We start from the raw sequence: 21682 nt of genomic DNA, 5'->3' as shown, positions 1-21682 counted from the left end.
GCACAAAACCTCCTCCGAACTATTATCAGCCTCATTTATAAGCATACTAGTTTAAAATGACAACTTTTATTATCATGCTCATCTTTCATGGAATTGAAACCGTATCTTAATTTGGGTGTGAATATTTCCTCGTGACGTTTATGGCTTTTGAAAAACATAGGTATATGATGGTTAAAAATGATGCTTTATAGTTATAAAATACCGCCATAACTGATATTTTTACGGCCAAACCCTTCAATAGGCTGCCGAATACCCAGTTATTGGGACAGTAACCCTTCCTCATATGAGAGCAAGTGATAAGGCAATGCTTATTCATTAAAGGTGTGATAAAACTGACTATCATGGATGTAATACTGTGATTTTTAAGGCAGGAATGAGGTAGCATAACATTATTTTCCCGGAGAGCAATAGCTTGACAATTCTTTACCAGTTATCAAGGGTTAGAAAAATAATGTGATGTACAAGCATTTTGCAATTATGAAAAGAATTTCTTTTTGGCACTTTCTGTTAATATGAGTTAATAATAGGCATGTCCTACATCTAAATTACACTTTTTTATCACAGAAACAAAATATACGACTATGGATTGAAACCCATCACAAGAAAAAGTATTCACGGAGCAATTTACTTCTTAATCAACCGACCATCGCAAGAGTAGCGAATCCTATCCGTATTATAAATAAAATCTTGTGTTCTCTAGGAAAATGATCGGTCAATCTGCAAGAGAGGCACATGCAATTTAATATATAATCTTTAAATAAAAAATCACCGCTAATATTAAACCACTAGTTGCGTCAAGTACGACAGCAGTAATTACTTGCTAAATTATACCCCGTGCATTTTTTTCTCGACCGGTTTTCATGGCAATATTTTACCTGAAAATACACCCTACGAAGCATGCGAACGCGTGTTACAATGGAAAGGGAATTAGCGTAAGTAGTCCCGCATTATGGTCGCGACGACCAAGAGCCGTAACGTCGAAATTTTCCCCTTTCCTTTTATTGGCCTCCCGACCGACACTTCCACACGCTAGGGCTCCACCGGCGGGACTCCCCGGGGCCGTAATTCGCGTTCGCACGCCCCTTACAAGGGTGATCATCCCGTTTAACGACGGCAAGGAAGCGGTGGGAAAAACGGGCGGGGGGAGGGGAGAAAGAGAGTGGGGGTCCGGTGGTCCATCCGCGAAGAGTTAAGAGGCCATTGATGAACATCCCCAACAGAAAGGAAAGAGTTTTTATAACACCTCCTCCTCACCCCCTTCCCCCCACAACTTCACCCTATTAATGCCCACCAGGGGCAAATCACCGACAGTGAGTTTTTAAGTCGTTCAAATTCAGGCTCGGAACGACTACGGTTCACGCATCGCGGAGGCACCAAACGAGATAAGCACGGACGCCCAAGGGGGCGGCCTAATATTCTTCTACAGACGCTCTCGGGTTTATGTGTGAAGGCTAAGCATTATTCGAAGCGGGCATAGTGAATGGCCGTGTCAATATTTTCTTCCCCCTTCGCCATTTTCTGCGGTTTGATTATGGCTCATTTCTTCGATTACACCGGCACCCTGAAAGAAAATTTTACGATGAGCCATGGCCTCCTTTTATTGGTTCTCCTTGTATTTTGGCTGCCCTAATTTTCCATAAAATATTTTTGAATTCCACCTATGAAAGGTTAAATAGGATGGCAATAAAACGGGAATGATGTAAAATATTAATTACCGTGGCCTCAAGTTGTCATTATAACCGAACTGTTCAAGAGATCATGCGTAAGAGACCTGGTCGATCGACTGTCAAAGACAGAGGTGTGAAAACATGTTCTCAGTGAAAGTGGAAGTTAGAAGAATGTTAATAAAAACTCTTATTTTCGATGGCGCAATGCTATTAAACTACGTTTTTCTAAAGAAATGGGTATTTACATCCAGTTAATTCTTTGAGAAAAAAATAGTTCTTTTAGCAGAAAAATTCTTGACGGCCGCATAAGTTCATAAAATAGAAGTTGTGAATCTTGGAGTCTTTTAAGGATATCTAAAGCCACAAATGACTGACCTAAGGACAGGTGTATGTACGTATGCAATATCTACGTGGCGAAGGAATAGATTATGCAACGAGATTAGAATTTCATGAAAATAAAAGGACAGGGGTAATACAAACAATTTGAACTTTCACCTAAATGTAAATTTTCCCCTGCATGAAAATTTCAAAGCAAATTAAAAACACTATGACACCAACCGCTGCTAATTATATTTAAAGTTGGTATTTTCTTTATTTCTGAAAAGTTTTTTGATGTAAAACCAGTTTGAAAAGCGTGTCCTCGGTAACTGAAGTAAACAAAAAACAAATATTTAAATTTGCGCATTGCAAGCCACTTAATCGCAATAAGTTTTCCGGTAAAGCAGACAGCTCCAAACCCCAAAGACCCGACTTTACCCACTATTTCATGATAGGTTAAAATTATTTTATCACACCGCGGGCATGCACGCCTTTGAATGATGACGACTTTTATTGACTTTAGTGAGAAAATAGATCATATTCGGATATAACTCATGAAAATAAGAAGCACCGAGATTATAATTTAAAAGACCGAATTGGAAATTATGCGCTCCCTTAGAATTAGCCGAAATTCAACGATAGACTCGAAACCCTTTCCTCTGTTCAAACAAATATTATGGAATCGAAAAACACCTCTCATTAGCATCCTTTTGATGTGAATTCCGATGATTAAATGTCTGAGAGAGTATCAGATTTTCTTGGAATAAGTAAAAACCACATTTGAATAATTTCATCTACTCATGGTCGGGACAAAGTCGATCGAGCAATTCGAGAGGTAACCCGAACACGCCTCACACTAACAAGGCTCTCCATATTCGGGGAACTATTTTAAGGGCAAGGCCATTGGAGACAAAAACGAACGCCTATTCTCAAGCTCACACACGCACACTAACAAACGGACAGCGCACAGACCTCTTCCCACCTGAGAGCAATACCAGCGATAAAATCCACACTCTGATCAGATCAACATTTCGAGGAGTGGGTAATGCAATCGGAAGACCCCCACGCGATCCGGTTTTCTTGTACGCTCCCCTTTTTTTTCTTTTCCCCATCTATACTGATCGATATCCACTCTCACAAACAAACGGTGTGGGCGAAGTTCGTCTTACACTCTCTTTTAAGTCTGGGTCATAGAGACTTCGGGGAAAAGGCGAGGCCTCGGAGTGAGCGGTGAGAAGGAGCGGAGACAAAGGGGGGATGGGAGAGCAGGAGAGACCAGTGAGAGCAGAAGGAGAAAAGGGAGCCCAGTTCAAAATTCGGACGAGAAGACGTCTTTAAATGGAACTCAGTGGAGGTGGCATCTCTCAAATTCAAAAACAAAAATTCATCCAGAAACGGAATTGCACAGGGTGAGATCATCATATCATGATTCATCAACACAGCTGATAACCGGAGACGATTGATAAATATCTACTTGTCACAAAAGTCTTGGACATATTTTTCGCAATTCTTCGAGAGTCAGAGAACTTTTCTCAGACTTGCGCACAATGTCCCAATCTTAGAATATCCCTCATTATTATTGTTTCAATTAATTCTTTGCTCTTGAGGAAACATCGTTTTGATATATGAATTACCTAGCAAATTTTCCATTAAGGGAAAAGATTCAATCTGACACTGATTGACACACCAGATCGGTAAATGGGTAATATGGTAAGGAAGTGGATACGAGCATTAGTTATTCATTTCCAATTTAGTGTTCCCCATATCTAAGCATATACGATAAGGGGTCAGAATAAAATAACGTTTATCCGACCGCGCTAACAGGGACTGGTGTTTTGGGTCAAGGGAAGTCTGGTGTGTAACCACCCCCTGCCACACACCCTACAAGTGGCTTGCAGGGTAGTAAATAAATAATATATCGACGGAAAGGGTGTGTCAGCAACATACCATAATTCTCTAGAGCTCATTCTTGGCCGCAATCCAGTGTAAGCATGAGTTTCTCATTTCAAAAGGAGCATCGTTTCATTGATTTATTTTGCAAAACATGGAAACAGCCGGGAAACAATATACGACGGACTATTTTACATAACACTGCATATATGCACGTTTTTTCCGGATGCAGATTTTTAGTTTTTTTTTGACTAGGGTATATGGTGATGGAAATTCTTTTCATTTGTTTTTTTTTAATTTCACCATTGGATACCCATTTATTTCGAATTTATTACAGGAAGGAAAATATAAATTCTATTCTTCCTGCCGTGAAATAATTTATATTATTTTAACGATTACTTGTATTGAAATACTTATATGGGTAATGTTCATGATACGACGAGGTGAGCTGTGCAGAGCATTGGAAAGCTGGCCGGAGGATCCAGGGGTTAAATCGATATCATGCCTCCGAAAAAACACCCAGTTAATCCAGGTAGGACGATTAAATGGGTATGATAAAATTCACGGGTAACGTCAGGAACTGGGACATAACACTGCAAACTTTGACTCAAAAAACGACTTTGCGCGAATAGAGCTCCACTCTTGTTTTACCAACTGACATTCTGGTTGAATATTGCAGTAATTTGTTTACTGCTTTTTGTACACATTTATCGAATGAAAACGGCGCATAAAATCGTTCAACTTCTCTTAAAATCTTTCTAGTTGGCTGCAAGTATCAGTAGCGAAACAATTTGATCCATATCTTTACCTACTTTGTGATCTCAATTTATGTACGTAGAACTAAAGTCAACCTTTTTGCATTGCTGAGATAAAATAATTAAAACGAATTATAAATCCTTAACAAAATTCAGTTTTTCATCCTACTGGATTTTGTGGTCAGGCATGTACATGTATGTCAGTATAAGTGTGTTTATGTACATATACGTGGTAGTACACATTCATATCACTCTGAAAGATTCCGGGACGTGTTGCTGGGAAAGGCTTCACACTTCTTCCGCGGTTATCTGTCTTGTAGGTTGTTTTAATGACAACAGTTTCGCTTCTCAGCCCTAAAGGCGTCTTCAATTTGAAGTTGGTAGGAACATATGGCACAATGTATGCTCATATACATAAATATATTCATAGTTATGCATATGTATGCATAAGTGGCAGTGGCGTTAACACCTCCCGCCACACGCCCTTGCGGGGCTGGTGGCTTAAGAGGTATTGTGTAGGTTTAGATTTAGGTTTTTGAGAAATTACGTACAAATTTTCTGAGGTATATATACCCTTCGAAATAGTAATGCGGATGTGTACGTAAGAGTGCATGTATGTTCTAGAAAATATTAAATATTATTCATTCAATCGTATGAGTTTCCAGACATAATTAAATTTTGTCATCAATAAAAGATCATAGATCAAAACACTTTTCCGGCGGTAATTTAATTACTAAGACAGCAAGCGAAGTTAAGTCTTATCAAATTGCAGAGAAAATTTGGAGACATATATATCACATAGTTTGGGTGGAGCTGCAGGTGCCCAGCGAGGATTGTCCGGGAATCGAACCCGAGCTCTCCGGTCAGTAGCCCAACGTTCTACTCCCTGGACTATCGCGATCCCCGATTATATATATATATATATAGATATATATATTTATATATATATACACACACACAACCATATAAATATATATAAACACGCACACATACATACACACACACACACACACACACACACACATATATATATATATATATATATATATATATATATATATATATATATATATATATATATATTAATAATACAAGCACATGCCAAGATATACATACGCATATATGTTATTTGTTCATTTTCATAATCACACGTACATGCACAATGTTATATAGCAGTCCACAACGTATAATCTTGATCTAAATAAACTTCAAGGAGAAACGATTTGTTGAGTCGTGAGGAACTCAAGGCAACACCTAGATGGAGTCCTAGAAAAATTGAGCAGAAATGATTGCCGCAAAGGCGGATATGACTGGAGAAAAATTGGCCCCATAGCAGCCCCGAATGATGAAAAGTTAGGCTGAGGAGCGAAAGGAGGTGAGGAAGATGGGAGTGCGAAACGGATTTCGCAGCGTGGGAGCGGACTTAAGCTGACGGACCTGGGCGTGGGAGACGGGAAAGGAAAATTGCAACCTCTTAGACAAAGAGAGGCAAAGAGGAGATGCAACGCATCTCTTGCAGACTTTAAGTGCCAGTCCAGGTGCGGGGGAGGGGCAGCTGGCGGGACTGGATGGCGGGGGAGGGAGAAGGAGGGGAGATGTGGTGAATTAAGGCGTGGGTGAGAAGTGGGGGCCGGGTATAAGGGTGTCATTAAGGTGTTTTCGCGAGTCGTCCGTGGGTGGCGACAAGGGGGCGAGGTGGGAAGGAGAGGGGCCGTTGCAAGAGACGGAGGGAACCTTCTTAAAGAGGTGCAGAGAAAAAACGGGAGGCCCTGGGATGTCCTTGCGCAAATGGAGGGCTAATTACGGCGACTGGACGGAGCTGTTGGGGCAGGAAAGGTGAGAGAGAGAGAGGAGACTCTTGGTGTTGATGGTACCGAGGGAGGAGTGACTGGACTGGTGGAGGATGAGAGGGACTCGAGGTGTGCTGGTGTTAATGAGAGAGGCTTGGGAATCATGAGTCACGGACCATGCTGTGCGCAACGAGAAGCAAACAGAGTACTATATACCTATCGGCATTCCACATTCCCAGAAACTATTTGAGAAAACAATATAAGCATCTGGTAAAAATGCTATTTCTGAGCATAAAATAATTAAATTAACGTAAATCACCCCCGAAGCTAGAAATTACATGACAAAACCATTTTTATGACACGAATTTACGGCCCTTAGGGACTTCTAAGTAAGTTTTGTATAACGGCGTTTACTCAATTAACTCGACTTCCACTTGAAAGAGGATAAATCAACTTTGTGTAACTAAAAGAACTTAACCAATACTCCTGGTTACAGGCCCATAGCTGAAATATATGCTTCGAATATCCATGAACGCAGTTTTACTAGCTTCGAACACTTATAATTCAGTTACTGAAGGTTGGTGACCTAACACCACCTCCAGTGACACGCCTTCTATGCGGTTTGCAAGGTATGATGTAGACGCAGGTATAGATTTCAAGAATGCTTTCGGCAAGGTCACTTATGAAAAATTAATAAACTAAGCTATTATGCCATAAACGAGAGAGTGATAAGCTAGATTTGGGACCTCTTATCTTACATAAAGAAAAACATATTCGTCAAAGGAGTGAACTCATTAGAGGTGGACCCAACTTAAAGAGTTAGGTCTAATTTAGAATATGGTACTTGTACTCGTGTACGGGATCCTCCTGAAGTTGACCTGATTGACAAACTAGATATTGTGCAGCGTATATGAGCTGGACTTGTAATGTAGCTAGATTATCAGAGGAACTGATTTGATGTCACTCACTGAACAAAGGTCAATTTAGAGGTTAAATGTTGCGCATGAATAGTAAGCCGATCTCTTTTAAGATGTTGAAAATGTATTATTAGCCCCATCGTATCTTGTTAGGAGAAATCATTAAAATAGAATTAGAGAGATCAAGTATAAAACCGACAGGCTCAAGATCTCACTTTTCCTGCGAACAATAAGGGTGCAAAATTACTCCATCTGGTCTCGCAAGGGAGGAAGTATTTTCATTTCTTTCATTCTTAGTAGCTTATTTTGTTACCACTGTTTCATCTAACTTTTATTTAATGGGCATGCTTGTTACTAGCGGCTCGTCTGGTATGCATAGAGAAGTATTTCATGCATAGATACCGTAATACATATGACTGTTTGAATACATTGCCCAGTTTATTTGAAATAATTTACTCATCTATTGATGACTAGCAATATGAAAAATTTAGATGCTCCACGCATGATGCTGAATGCCTGCCATACACACCAGCGATGGCTTGCGGGCTATTGACGGAAAATCAGGGAGACTTGTGGTAGAACGGATGGATTTAAAACGTCGTTTTTTCTTCGAACCATTAGAGATAGAACCATATATATGACAGCAATCGCATAGGAGATCATTCAAATTGGTTGTGTATATACTTGTCCATATCTCACACTATATCTTCCTGCAGGTTATTCTTTTTATTTAATAGATCCATCTTTTTTTTAACAGTTCTACAGCATGATCTGAATGTACGTATCCTGTTATTAAATATTGTTGCATGTAAATACATTCTTTCGTTTGATTAAGGTTTGTCGAGTGCATGAACAACCAAACATTTGTGTAGAGGTAACATGATTTGGTTTTGCATGTGGTTTGATTCTAGTTTACGGGTTGTGACCTAACACACCCCCCGCCACACGCCCTTGCGGCGGCTTGCGGGGTGTTAAAGAATATATACACCAATAAAAAAAGAACAAAACCACATGCAAAATCAACACATTCATGCAAATCTACACCCAGTGTGGCGTATACAATCATGAAAAAACCTTTTTAACTTACAAGCATGTAAATGCAATTGGTTCATCACTCCGCTGATGTTTCATCCCAATGACATATTGCATCTTTACATCGGGAAGCCCGTATTCAGACCACTGAGAACCCTTCGGATTATTCGTTGGCTAATAGTTCTAAATAGATACCGGCCGGATTTTCAACGATCGACACTTCCTGCCACACGGCGCTGCAAATCTGGGGCATAAATTCCACTAACACCCCTCGACAAACTTGGTCCCTGGGTCCAACACGGCACGAGAAATGGTGGAACAAATCCGACCGTATATTTTTTAATATGACGTTTCGAGTCTTTGGAACGTAAATCTTTAGCATTCTAAAGACAGCCATAAAAAGAGCTTTGAGGAAAATATTCACAAGGAAAGGGCCTTGAGGATAAAATATCCGAGACGTTTATGATATCCTACTCCCCGGTGGCCTTAAGTATCCTCTCTTCTCACCTAAATCTTCGATCGCATGTTATTTCGATGGTCCGACCGCTTTAACTCCTTTCATTCTCGCGTCCTTACGGTTCGTTCGAAAGGGAGCCGATGGGCGACATCTCTCCTGGCGTGCCCGCCCACATCTCTCTCCCCGTTTCGTCCTCCGGCCGAACCATTATTAATCCTCCGCTCCCTTCTTTTTGAGTCTAATGGAAGGAAGGGGTTCTGGAGCGCGATACGGGTTGTCAATCGGAAGTTGAACGGACGTAGGAGTTCATTCAAATCCATCTGGAAACGTCTGTGATACTTCATTCCCGTAAGGAAAAGCGATGGACTCACTTACTCAATGTCTTTGCCGGTTACGGACTCGAAAAGAACCCATGACATATTCTGCAGAAAGATTAATTCTCGTCGCAGAACGAAGTCATCCAAGAATTGAATGTTGATTTTTAAGTTTGAGTAAATCATTTCAGCGCCCCCACCGCGACAATGACACGTAAATACGTACACTGATCAGAGGCCTAAGTTTTGGACCTCAACCGCTCCGCCATTGAATTGATACTGGTTGTAATGCTCTAAACTTAATGGATATATTTGTATAAATCCCATTACTACTGCAAATTATATCACTGCGCAAAATTATATTTATCATTTCACTTTTTCGTTAATGGAATAGCATCATTTTAAATGGACCGTATTCTTGTTCGCCTTGGAAACTTGGTCGTTGAGGTAGAAGGATAAGTGTAGATTGTGGGTCTTCAAGATATGGCTGTGAAAAATGAATGGAGAAGATATAATGAGCGAAAGGAATAACAAACGAAGAAGTCCAAGGCTTGGTAGGTGAAAAGAGAGAGAGAGCTGTGGGTTAACATTTCGGAGAATGCATGACAAGTTCATGCGGGAGATACTGAGAGGTACATGGATGCTGAAGACGGTAATTGGGCTGAGCGCTGGGGAAGCGAGGTAGAGGAGAAAATAATAGGCATTTTGGTTGGTATAAAGGAAATTAAAAGTATGCACGACTAAATAATGAGTTATTTCAATAGATATCCTAGGGTATGGGGATATTTTATTTCATTTCGGTAAGAGATCAAAAACACAATGGTGAATAGTACCATGCTTATTAAACCACCTACCAAAACCTGAAGGCTAGTGCTAATAATGCCCAAGTTTATTGATAAATGAATACAAGTTTTTGATACCAAGTATTAGCTTTTGTTCAATGAAGAGAAAGAGAACCATATGCGTCAGAAATGGAAGAGGTCGCAAATATGGTAGTGTTATCGTTGTTGTTCTTGTTGACATATTTTCATGAATTTGTCATTGTAATAATAATTCGCCAAGAAGGCTTACCGCTAGTTTATCTACTAAGCAAAGAAAAAATCAGGGGAAAAGAAGTCTCATGTTTCAAATATTTGTAGAATTCATGATGCAGATTTATTCCATGCTCCGGTGTCTTTGCTTCTCACAAATAAATGGATTTGACCACAAAAGGTAACCAATCCCTGCAGACTACAAAAATGCTTAAGCATTAACTCGTTGTTGCGCGGAGGAGGAGAGCAATGGAAGAGCGGATCGAGGGTGAACCCTCGAAACATTACGAAGAACGGAGAGGGAGATTCGAATAATATGTAGTTTCGTTTAGAATTGAGGACGGCGTGGGCCAAGCAATGGTATATATGCAGCAAGCACCATAACGCAAGGAATGAACCCCACGCGGACCGACGAAGAATTTGTGCGGGCGGGGGAACGCAAAGACCGAACAAGACCTGGGACACGGTGGGTTTAAATAATAGGCACCCTGGTTAAAAAAAATCAAGATGAAAAATTCAAGCGATGGAGAGAGAGAAGTAGATTGTCGTCCGTTTAAAAGGGTGTGAAGGAAGGGGTTAAGGAGGGAGAGAGGAGGGGAGGGAATGCAAGAGAGTCAAATGGGAGGCATGGGGGGGGCAAGGAATAAGAGGAGAAGGATCCCCTGGGGCGTGGGTGGACAGGAGAATCACGGTGGCCCCAACAATGGTGTCCCGGCGAGATGGAGGGGGGTAAGTAGTTGACCGCTCGTGCTCCCCACGGCACCTGGCTGCCTATTTTGATTTGTCCGCCCCACTCAACGGCGAGAGACAAAAAGGACAAGGCACTCTCTCTCTCTCTCTCCCTCCCTGGGAGTCGGTCCCCTGACGGCTTAATCGGATTTTAATACCGCACTGCCACCTTCGCCTTCCATATTGTCCTCCCAGCCTGCCCACCCACCCCCCTGCCCTATGTTGCCCCCACGACGAATGCTTAATGCCGCTCTCGAATGTGAAGGGACGTTTTTATCGCCCCCACGCACTCGGTTTCCCTCATTCCTCTGCTAGAAAGCTCCACAGAACGGCAGTTCTTCCCGCAGAGGTGAGCAGAGCCATGCTGTGTGCGCGGTATATCGAAAACATGTCAATGCGCCGACTAGGCGGTGGGAATGGACGGAGTCGTAAACACATCGGAAAATCGCATTAGATCGCATTTACATACTCAAGGGATGTGGGATAAGATAGCATCTTACGGAAAATCAACTGTCTTTTCTTGTCCTTATGGAAGGCATCGATAAAAGAGGGAGAAAAAATAAAAATATTTATTGATATTTTACAATGACAGTACAATGGGACAATTACGAAATTGATACGAAAATTCTTTGCTACCCATATATACACGTTATACATTTATTTCGCACTACGGGAGAAGGAAGGACTAGTGAGTTAAGATAGCAGCTGAACATAATAGATAAAAAATAACACAATAGAGATATAAACATTGGGAACTAACATTCTAAGGGTAGTATTTTTCTGTCAACTATCAGTGTCCAGTATGAACGTCATGAAATTCACCCAGAATATTAATATTTAGTAGAATAGGAAGCAAGTAATAGTTACTCACATTGCTTGAATTTAATATATTGCCAGTTAGTCCGTTAACTTTTAGTGATATGCAGCCTGGATGCAACTAACATTTGTACAATTCTGCTGTCGTATGCCTGGTGTGGAATCGTCCCCGGCTACACGCCCTTTCCAGATACCACTTAGGTATGTATCCTCCTCTATCCTTGGCCCTGGATGCCATAAATATTGAGGATCATCATTTTAAAAAGAGAACCGCATATTCCAGCTTTACATACGAATTACCTAATATCTCGAAATCACACAATGTTGTCGTTGCATAGAAACATCGCTCATCGTTAGTTACTACTGCCGTCAGCGTGCATCTCCTGCTTTCACTTGTCATCCCCCGGCCCTTTGATACCGCCCCCGCACATCCGAGAAAGTCCAGCGTGAGATAATAGGGTTATTTCGGAGACAGCGAGCGTGTGTGCATCGTTAAAATGGCACTCGGAAACCGTGCAGCCTCCTGTGTACAAATTAAAGGAGCTCTCAAGGCGTTTCACCCTTCCAGTCTTCACGTCTTTTAGAGCTCTTGACTGCATCGAAATGGGCAGCCGAACCGAATGACTAACGGGGAGAAACCTTAAGTGCTGATAACAAAAGGGAGCTCAAAATATTTCACTCGAGAGCCAAGAATTTATGGCGTCCACAATAAAGTATTTACCCGCTCCACAATACGCGGTATACCCGAGCAATAAAAATTCTCCCGCTAACGAATGTAATTGACACGTTCAACAAATCCACTCCGACCCACGATTCCGTTCTCCCTTTTCCTGTGCCCTGAATTCAAATTCTGTGATGTTTTTAATAGGTCTAAGTGAGCCTCCTTTTTTCACGCGTGTAGCGGCCGCCAGTTCAAATCCGTTCGGTCTCAGTCTCCCGCGCCTCCCGTCTGTTGAAATGCAGCGCGAGGCAATGGAATGGGGAATCCTTTTCGGCTATCGGCCCATGGCATCGTCACAGGAGATTGCGCGGGATAGCCTTTGGAGAAAGAAAGGGCTTTCACCGTCTCTCCGCCCTGTCCGTGCGAAACGAGCGGACGGATTGAGCCGGGTGAACGCCGTGTAGATGCTAATTGGCCCAAATGGAATGGCCATATCGCTAATTTCAAAAGGAACGAAAGAAGGAAAGTTAAAGAGATGCTGGAGATAGGGTGTGACTGGTGTCGGGGGTCTCCGTGCCTGGAGGAATGATGAGCAGAGGCGATATGTAAACAGAAATATAAGCTAAACAGAAAAATGAAAAAAAAACTCCTTTAATTTCCCTACGTTTTAGTTCGAGATTCCGGTATTTCAGGCAGATTTAAAGCTACGGACCGGCAATCAATCTTCTCCAAATGTGATTCCGTACGGCACCGTTATATGCGTAATGCACTTCGGGAAGAGAATAGATTTGGACGGCTGCCCGTGACGCTCTTGGGCTAGGAGGGATTTATATGAATGGGTAGGTAACTGGATGTTAAACAAAAAACAAATTTTCCATCGAACTCCCTTTCGTATGTACCTAGCCAACGTATTGCAAATGTTATCCTGAAGCGACAGTAAAAATCTGTCCATATCGCCACAAGTTTTGTTTGATGTTCTGGGAAGCAGATTTTCCTAATCAACAAAATTTCTGTTCGAATCGATTTTTCACTGACGAATCCAATTATATCCCACAAAACTTCCTCAGCTATTTTGCAAATAGAGTAAGAATAACGATACCAAACTAAGTTTATTGTGAAAATAAATTATAGTTCATCGGTGCAGAAATTCTTTAAATGAGAGATTTTTGCAATTTTAACTGGAAACTCCTCGAGTTATGTAGCGACATTAGTAATAGTAATAAACTGTTTCATTGAAAATAACCAAAATGGAACAAATCACTCCGTAAATAACTTTTTGTACAAATTAACAATTTATCAGATTAATGACGGTAGAGGAAAACGAAAATCCGCATCACGACTACTAGACGTTCAAAAACTGTCGTCTATCACTATGGTATTTGACAAGAAATCATTCCAAAAAGAGAAATTCACTATCTGGAAAAGCTATTTTTATGAGTTAGTGAATAGAAAACTTTATGGTATAAAAAAAGAAGAATAAATGGGGCTAAAGAAGCTTTAAATGAAATACATCATTTAAATATTTATTAGAATTCATTTACATGAGCAAGATTCTGTAAAGCTTATGAAACAACAAGGGTGGTAAACAAACAGTTTGAATATATTACCACCAAGTCTAACTAGTTATTACCTATAAGAATTCAACGGTGATTAATCTGACCTAATTTCACTAGATACACTAGATATCTGTCGATTATACAGTCTATCTCTTTTATCTTATATTTACGATCCAACTCTGCTTGCCCAACTGGTAGGAAATGGGCATTAATATGTTTTTACAACTTCAAGAAAAAGACCTACCTCAGATCCAAGTAAGATATCTCTCAAGCCTGTATTAAGTCCGCTTGGGTTTTGCGCGTGAGCCTGAACTGATAACGAAAGTTATTTCGGTATAAGTAAAGGAATAATTAATTCACCTGCATATGCAAATAAACTTCGCGTTCGAATAACTCATTAAGGCAAGGAAGACGCAAGACAAATGTGAGACTTGCTTCCCTTCCTCGCCGACAGGTAAGTACCTACTGTATGCATCTCAAAACTAATCACATATTTTTTTGAAAGAAGAAGGGATTCATTACCGATGCAGCATATATTAACTCAAAACGATTCTGCTGCGTTCTCTTGCGGTCGATGCAAAAAAATGAAAATTCTAACGGCTCCGGGTGTAAAGTGCGAAAGAAATGACGCTGGATAAAATACATAACTCGACGGCTTCAATTACAGGAGGAGACAGAAAATTCACTGATAAAAACCAATGCGGGATTTATATCTTGCATGACTCCGTAGATTCCAAGCGTTTCCAATATGTCATTCGAACGCTCATGAAATTATAAATTACAACAGAGGCAAATTTCCAACCAATACTAATCACTATCTACTCAGAAACGCTTTCCTAGATTTTAAACTTGTGATACAGTAGCCAGAGGCTTTGATCTCCGTGTTACACTGTTTCGTCGCTTAAACTCTCGATCAAATGGACCTAATAATAAAAAAAACTATGAAAGTGAATTGATGAGTAAGAGAAAAAATGCCCGAAGGCATTAATGTGAAAATATATAAAGAAATGAATAGCGTCATGAAAAAGATAATGAAACATTAGATGACGAAAAACAGTCCCATAAATGAGAATTAATTCAGACTCCTATAATAATGCCATAATGGCAAACTTATCTTACACAAAATTGAATTCATAAAAAAATCATCCTTTTTCAAAATATTATGAGCATACAGCAATATATCTGTAAATAAAGCAGTCGGTGCCATGGTTAATTGATGTAATAGGATAGTGATGGAAAGCTTGCCGTCTGTCTTTAATTTAGGTATGCTACCATACATTTTAAGCCGTGTGGTGTTCTGGACATCACAGCTTTCTGCAAAACCGCAGCGGACATTGTTAAATGAATGCTTTATTATTAGGTATGATCCGATGAGGTGATTATTGAAGCTAGTCTAATCTCAAATAAAGATACTTGAGCAATTATTCCTATGAGGAATTGCAAGAATTAACCATTTTGCAAAGCTATTCGTCGTCTTTTGTTAGCAAGAGTATAGAAAAAAGCTAAAGAATATCTCAAATTAACAGAATGAGGATTGATTTTGTGTAATTCTTGATGCCCGAAATAAAAGATATGGAGTTATTTATCATTGCGTATGCTAATGCAATTTAGGATTTCATTATTTTTTTAATCTTTCATTCAGCAAATAATCATTAGACACCCAAGATGGTCTCTGTCTGAGATAATCAAGTAACATAGGTATAGAATTAGCAGCCCAGAAAATCACAAACAACTAAGATCTTTTATGAGGCAACTCATCCAGGCTGGAATCGAAACCGCGATCTCTGGGTAGGGTTAGGGTATTTTCAGTCATTGGGAGAAGCGACCGACAGTTGAAGTCACCTGCGTTATTAAAGATAGGTGGGCCATTTCGTAGACGTTTCAGGGAATAAGGGAAAGGTAGAGGAGCACCCTAATTGGAATCAGCCTAATCTTAACGAATGACGCCAAGGGGTCCACAGTTTAGCCTACCATCTGACGGATAGCGCACTCCATCTAAAGCACTCTTCACATGGTACCCCAAGTAGGGATCGTGATGGCCCTGAAATAAATTCTGCAAGTGACTGGATTCAAGCACAAGCCCTCGAACTGGGAAGCCGGTACACCTGAGATTTTGGGGTTAACGTGGAGTCAAACGTTGAGGAGGAAGAGGACGCGGGACGCCGATAAAACTTACCTCCCGTCAATCCGATCAAAATAATTGAAACGAGTCGGAGGGCAGAGCTCCAAACGATGAGACTCTAATAGGATGACTACGGACAGATGAAGGGAAAGGAGTTCAGAGGAAGGGGGAGAAATAAAAAGGAGTGGGGAGGTACAAACGCCCATCGATAAAGGACGGGCGCTGGAGGGAGAGGGAGAGAGAGAGAGTTCGACCTCACCTCAGTCGTCCGAGGTGAAGAAATCCTTAATTTATTATTAGAAGACGGCCGGCCTGGATCAAATAAAAAGAAGTAAGCCGAAGCCACGCTACGTCTAGAATCGATACACATTCGGGCCGGACACCGATGAAAAAAAATGATGAGGGAGCCATAACATTAAGGGGAAACTCTGGACGGTGGAAACGAAGCGGACACAAAAAGTCCAAACCTTCCTCTCGGCTGCCTCCGCTACTCTAAAATGAGCTATATAATTTTCATTGATTCTTCCCGCGCGCTATCCATCAATCATTTATTCGACGCTAGATTGAAGAGAGCCGATGGCCGTCGCGCCCCGTGGAAGAGAAGGGTCGAGAGGGGGCAGGGAAAGGGGGACGAGTGGGGAATGAGGGGGGGGGCGTCCTTAAAAATTGGGCGTGGCCCCGAAAACATTTTCCCTTTGCCTTATTCATTGCTCCCCATCGGGTCATTGTAGTGCTCGAACAATCAGTTCCAGCCGATAGAGGAGAGAGGGGTGAACCGTAACAGCTGCGGAAGATCGAACAGGAACATCGAAAGAATTAAAAAAAGCAAAAGTAACTAAGGAGCGACAAGAGAGGAGGCTCCATCCGTGGGACAGAAGGAACACTGCCACGCAGCCATCTTTTGCGGAATGGGCGGGGGAGAGTAGAAATACCGTAGAAACATGAAAATCGAAATGCGAACGATACAGGACGACACGTGTCGCTCATTGGCGGGCGGCACCGCGGGCGTAGTTAGGTGTCAGGGCGTTTGTTTGCTCGCTTGTTTACGGGGAGCGATCCAATGAGGAATAAAAGAAGTAGGTAGGCACATGGCTTTTCGCGTAAAAAAAGATAAAGGATCTACGGTCGCATTGGCAACCGACGAACCCGCTGGCTCCGATTCAAGTCTCGTGCCCAGATGGAAGTGGGTACCTTCTCGTTTCGTCATTTTTTCTTCAACGACCATGTTTTAAATCTTTAAAAAGCCGTTAGTTATGACCGCACGGGCGCCAACGCATAAGTATGGAAACTAGGATGTCACTGGGTAAGATAAAGAAGGGCTCCTCAGCCCACGAGGTCCATACATTAAGGGAGGATCTTTTGTACGCGGTCCGGATGTGATAATGCTAAGAGGATACCTACAAACCGAAGGAAGATAGAGAGGGAGGGAGAGGTAGAGAGGATGCAATGGCGATAAATGAGATATATGTATCCATTAGAAAACTCTATTCGATACTACTTTATTTCTTCCCGTGAAAAATTTACATTTTAAGACCCGTTTAATAAAGGTTTGATAAAAGATCAATGATAACATTAAAGCGAACGAGACCAAAGCGTAAATTGTCTGCGAAGAATCAGGTATGCATAATCAAATAGCATTTACGCGACCGTACATTTTTACTTGACGGCGTCAGACACATGTTTTGGTGTTTGACAGGGCCAATTTGCCTGCGATGACTAGTGTTGGATATAAAATCCACCGTTTTAAAATGCCTGCAAATCAAGAGCCTCGGAAAGTGTGGATAAAATTAATGTGAAGATTGGGAAATGAAAAGCTTGCATGAGCCCATGCGTATAATTTGAGTTTTATAAAATGCCTGGCTTAAATGCACACAGATTTTAACAAATAAAGAAATGATTTAAAAGAATATAGCATACACTAAAATATCATTATGATTGGGAACTTACAAAGATAAGCGATTTAAATATTAGCAATGAATGGTTTGCAGAATGCACAAATGGGTTGCAAAAACAACAAAATATTGATCAGAACGCCATATTAACTTTAAAAAGAAAAAGCGCGATATCTAAATGTTTAATATTCTTATAAAGTCCCGACAACCTTTATAGCAATTTTCGGTAGAGATACTCTATAACGGCAAATGACGTCTTTAGAGAAGAAGATTAGAAATTTGATTATAGAAGAAATCGATGAATTGGAAATATATGGGTCCATTTGATAGAATGAAAAATTAATGTTTTTGGTATAAGTATGAGATTACAGTGAGACATTTATTAAATAAAAAAAGGATGCAATCATCCTCGTTTTAAATTTATGACTGAGCATTAAACCACCGGAACATATATAGGAATAGTAAGATCTGGTGCTTTCCCGGCCTATTTGCTTGATGAAGTTTTCTCGGGTCTTCCACCGGGTCAGGGATTCCATGTTGGCCGACGTTTCGATGCCCTACTCGTTCATCGTCATCCCTGAGGACGTTGCACGATTCGGGCATCGAAATGTCGGCAAACATGGAACCCCTGACCCGGTGGAAGGCCCGAGAAAACTTCATCAAGTATAGGGATGTTTTCTTTCGCCTATTGCTATAGACGAGTCAAAAGAGGACCGAATAGATATTTTTGGAACAACAGTAGCAAATAACTGTAGCCCCATTACCTTTTCTGTCCTTTTTAGCAAAGCAATTTACCTAAACATAGTTTTCAACCAGAATATCTGTTTGATAGGTGAGGATAGAGCTCAACTATTACTAAGCCCAATGGCGTGTGAAAGTCATGCATCATGGTAGGGGGTGGTTGGTCAGTTCATTTCTCTATGCCAACTATGATTTTCCAGGAAGATCTGGCACCCGAAAAATCAAACAAGTTGGGTGAAGCCGAGGATTCGCAGACGCGTCACCCGAAATCGATCCCAGCCCCTCTGATTAGTAGTCCGGCGCTCTACCTACTAGACTACCACGTTCCGTGGACATTTCATATACATTCGGGGAGCAGAAATAAGGACCCAACCTTTTAGCATAGCTATATTAACGTTGAATTCATTAATTCTGCTAGGTCAATTCTATACATTTTTCAAATCATATTTAGTTTACCTTGAACATTGACCATTTAAATTCAAAGTTTTAAAGGTGACGTTTATAAGATTTCTCAAGAACGTGTACATGTTTCAACAGCTGGGACTCACCTGGTCTCACTCTCAAGGGGAATTCACGCTTTGGATCAACCAGAAGATTAAATATGGCCATTAGCCCTCGATGAAAGGTATAAAATATGCACTCGACCAAATCCCAAAGAACCACAGCACTTAAAGGCGAAGCACGTTATTAATCGGGTTATTTGGTTAGCAAATTCAGCTCATTCTTTTCACGCACATCCTTAATTTCAGCGGAATCAATTCCCAAGGAGGAGCGTCCGTTTTCCTTTTCAGTGGTGGAAGCGGGGGAAGAGGGAGGGAGAGCGTGAATAATACGACTTCATCGACTGGCGATGGGAAGATATCGCGGAAATCGATCGGCTAAAAAGATACCAGAGCCGCTCCCCTCCCTCAATCACTAAATTTACGGGGCCTAATCGGAGAGCGGAGCGGAAAGCTACGACGAGGTGGGGAGATGAGGAGGGGATTGAAAAAAAAGAGACACTCGCGTTCCAAAAATAAGTCGCGGGATGGAGGAAGTTGGGAATTGATTAAGGGCGAATTCCCTCCGCGCCGGAACGGCCAACCAGCACCAACTTCCCGTCATCCGGGCGGACGCGCCTGCTCCGGCAGGAGACCGCGGTGGCTCGCTTCTCGCACCGTAACCAGATACACCGCCTCCGGAGGGGGGAGGGGGTGAGGGAGAGGGGGTGTGAGGCCCAGGAGAGGAAGGCATCTCTCTCTCTCTCTCTCTCGGAACTCGGGACCACGAAATCTCCCAATCGAATCGACAGGGGAGGTGGAAAAGGGATGGTATTCTCAAGCATACCCCGGGAATGCTACGAAGTAGACGGGGTGGAAATGGGGATGTCCACGTTTGTGTGGTGGAGCGAGGACGAGAGATGGGTGGAAGGGAAGACTCCGAGATGCGGTGTACGGGGAGCGTGAGGGCGACGGGAGGGAGAAGGGTACGAATTCATCCGTCGACATGAATCAAAACGGAGCGAGCCAATTGCCACGCCCAGACTCGAACTCATCTCATAATCACTTCTCCGACCGTCGCGGGCGCAAGTCGTATTTCTGAGGTTTAAAGACGCACAATGCTCAAGTCGAAGCGAAGTGAGCTTGCATGTCCACTTCCCCCCGCGGTCGTTAAGTTTTCAGCCATTTATTCCCGCCGCTGCTAATAAATGACTCTCGCGTTTGTTTTAACAATCCTTCGTGGAGGCTGCGTGCTGTACTCCATGGAGAATGAATGGAGCTTATCGTTCAGTTAATTGTTTTCATAGAAAAATGAGGATAAATATCGGGAGGTAATCTGACATCATTGTTCTTGTATATTTGAGGCTGAGACGATGTGATTCTTGCCGACAAAAGAAAATGCAATATTTTCAAAGAACTGCGACAGATGTCGTGACTGTTTGTTAAGCGTAGTCATCCGCTGATGAGAATCTATATTCAGATAGGATTCGGTGGCTTAATTTGCTAAAGAACTTGACCAAAATTTGAAAACATTCAAGTTCAAGTCCTGGTGGAGGCAAGTGATTCTTCTCCCAACGAAATTTCTGCATGTCTTTGAAATGTTTTTAAAATATCTAATCAGACAATATGACGTTTCTTTATAAATTCAGTTACATTAAGCAATTACATTTAATATATGTATGCTTAACAATTGGTTTCCCCTCGGAAATTACTGGGAATAATACAGAGGTTTCATCGTAGTAAAGAAGTTTAAGCAAGAGATTGTGGAATACATACACTGTCCACTTATAAATGATGAACTAACTTTCAAGGTCGTTACCAAAAGGCACGCTCATATGTGAAATCTAATATTTACTACCGAGATTCAGCGAAGAGTATACATGGCATAGGTGACAGCTAGCCATTAGTCTAACTCATATTGCTATTCTGAAATGTATTTAAAAACTTGCGACTATTAGATTCCTATATGCATACATTGCTCATGTCTTCCATGATTACTCACAGCCTGTTCGATAGTGCAGAGCTAGGGATTTTCGTATTATACGAGAGAAATATTAAATGGGAAGTCATACTGAAAACAAAAGATTTTATTCCACAACTTTTATATCCCCATTCTTCGTGAATAGCATCTTTCAGAGAAAAACGATCACCATGAAATATTCATTATTTTTTATCTACGCTCACCGTCATTATTTCTAAGTTTACTCCCACCTTTCAATTATTTCATTTACGAGAGAACATGGAATGATAAAGTTCTTTCAAAAGACTATTCTGATCATGTCTGTTACTCACATTTCAAAGTGTGATCAATAAATTCATGTGAAATACGAGCTCTCTATCGTAGCTGCGAGTAATATCATTATATTGCATGTAAAGTTCTACTTTTACCAAGCAAAAGATCGATGGCTTTACTCAATGGCTTAGGGCAATGACACAGTCGGTTCACGAAACGTCAGCAGCTGCTTACCTGATCTGGTGTAAGATTTCAATGGAATACGAAATCTGGTCGTAAGCC

General features: G+C 41.3%; 1 protein-coding gene across 1 annotated transcript in view; it reads right to left on the bottom strand.

Annotated features, from left to right (window-relative positions):
- Wnt2 (Wnt oncogene analog 2) overlaps positions 1-21682 on the bottom strand; it is a 320844-nt gene that overhangs the window by 242678 nt on the left and 56484 nt on the right. The window lies entirely within an intron of this gene.

The sequence above is a fragment of the Hetaerina americana genome, unplaced genomic scaffold (genome assembly GCF_022747635.1).
Source record: "Hetaerina americana unplaced genomic scaffold, ioHetAmer1.1.p SCAF_10, whole genome shotgun sequence".
NCBI classification, from domain to species: Eukaryota; Metazoa; Arthropoda; class Insecta; order Odonata; family Calopterygidae; genus Hetaerina; species Hetaerina americana.
Note: the sequence above shows the minus strand (reverse complement) of the source record. Positions and strands in the feature narration are given on the sequence as shown.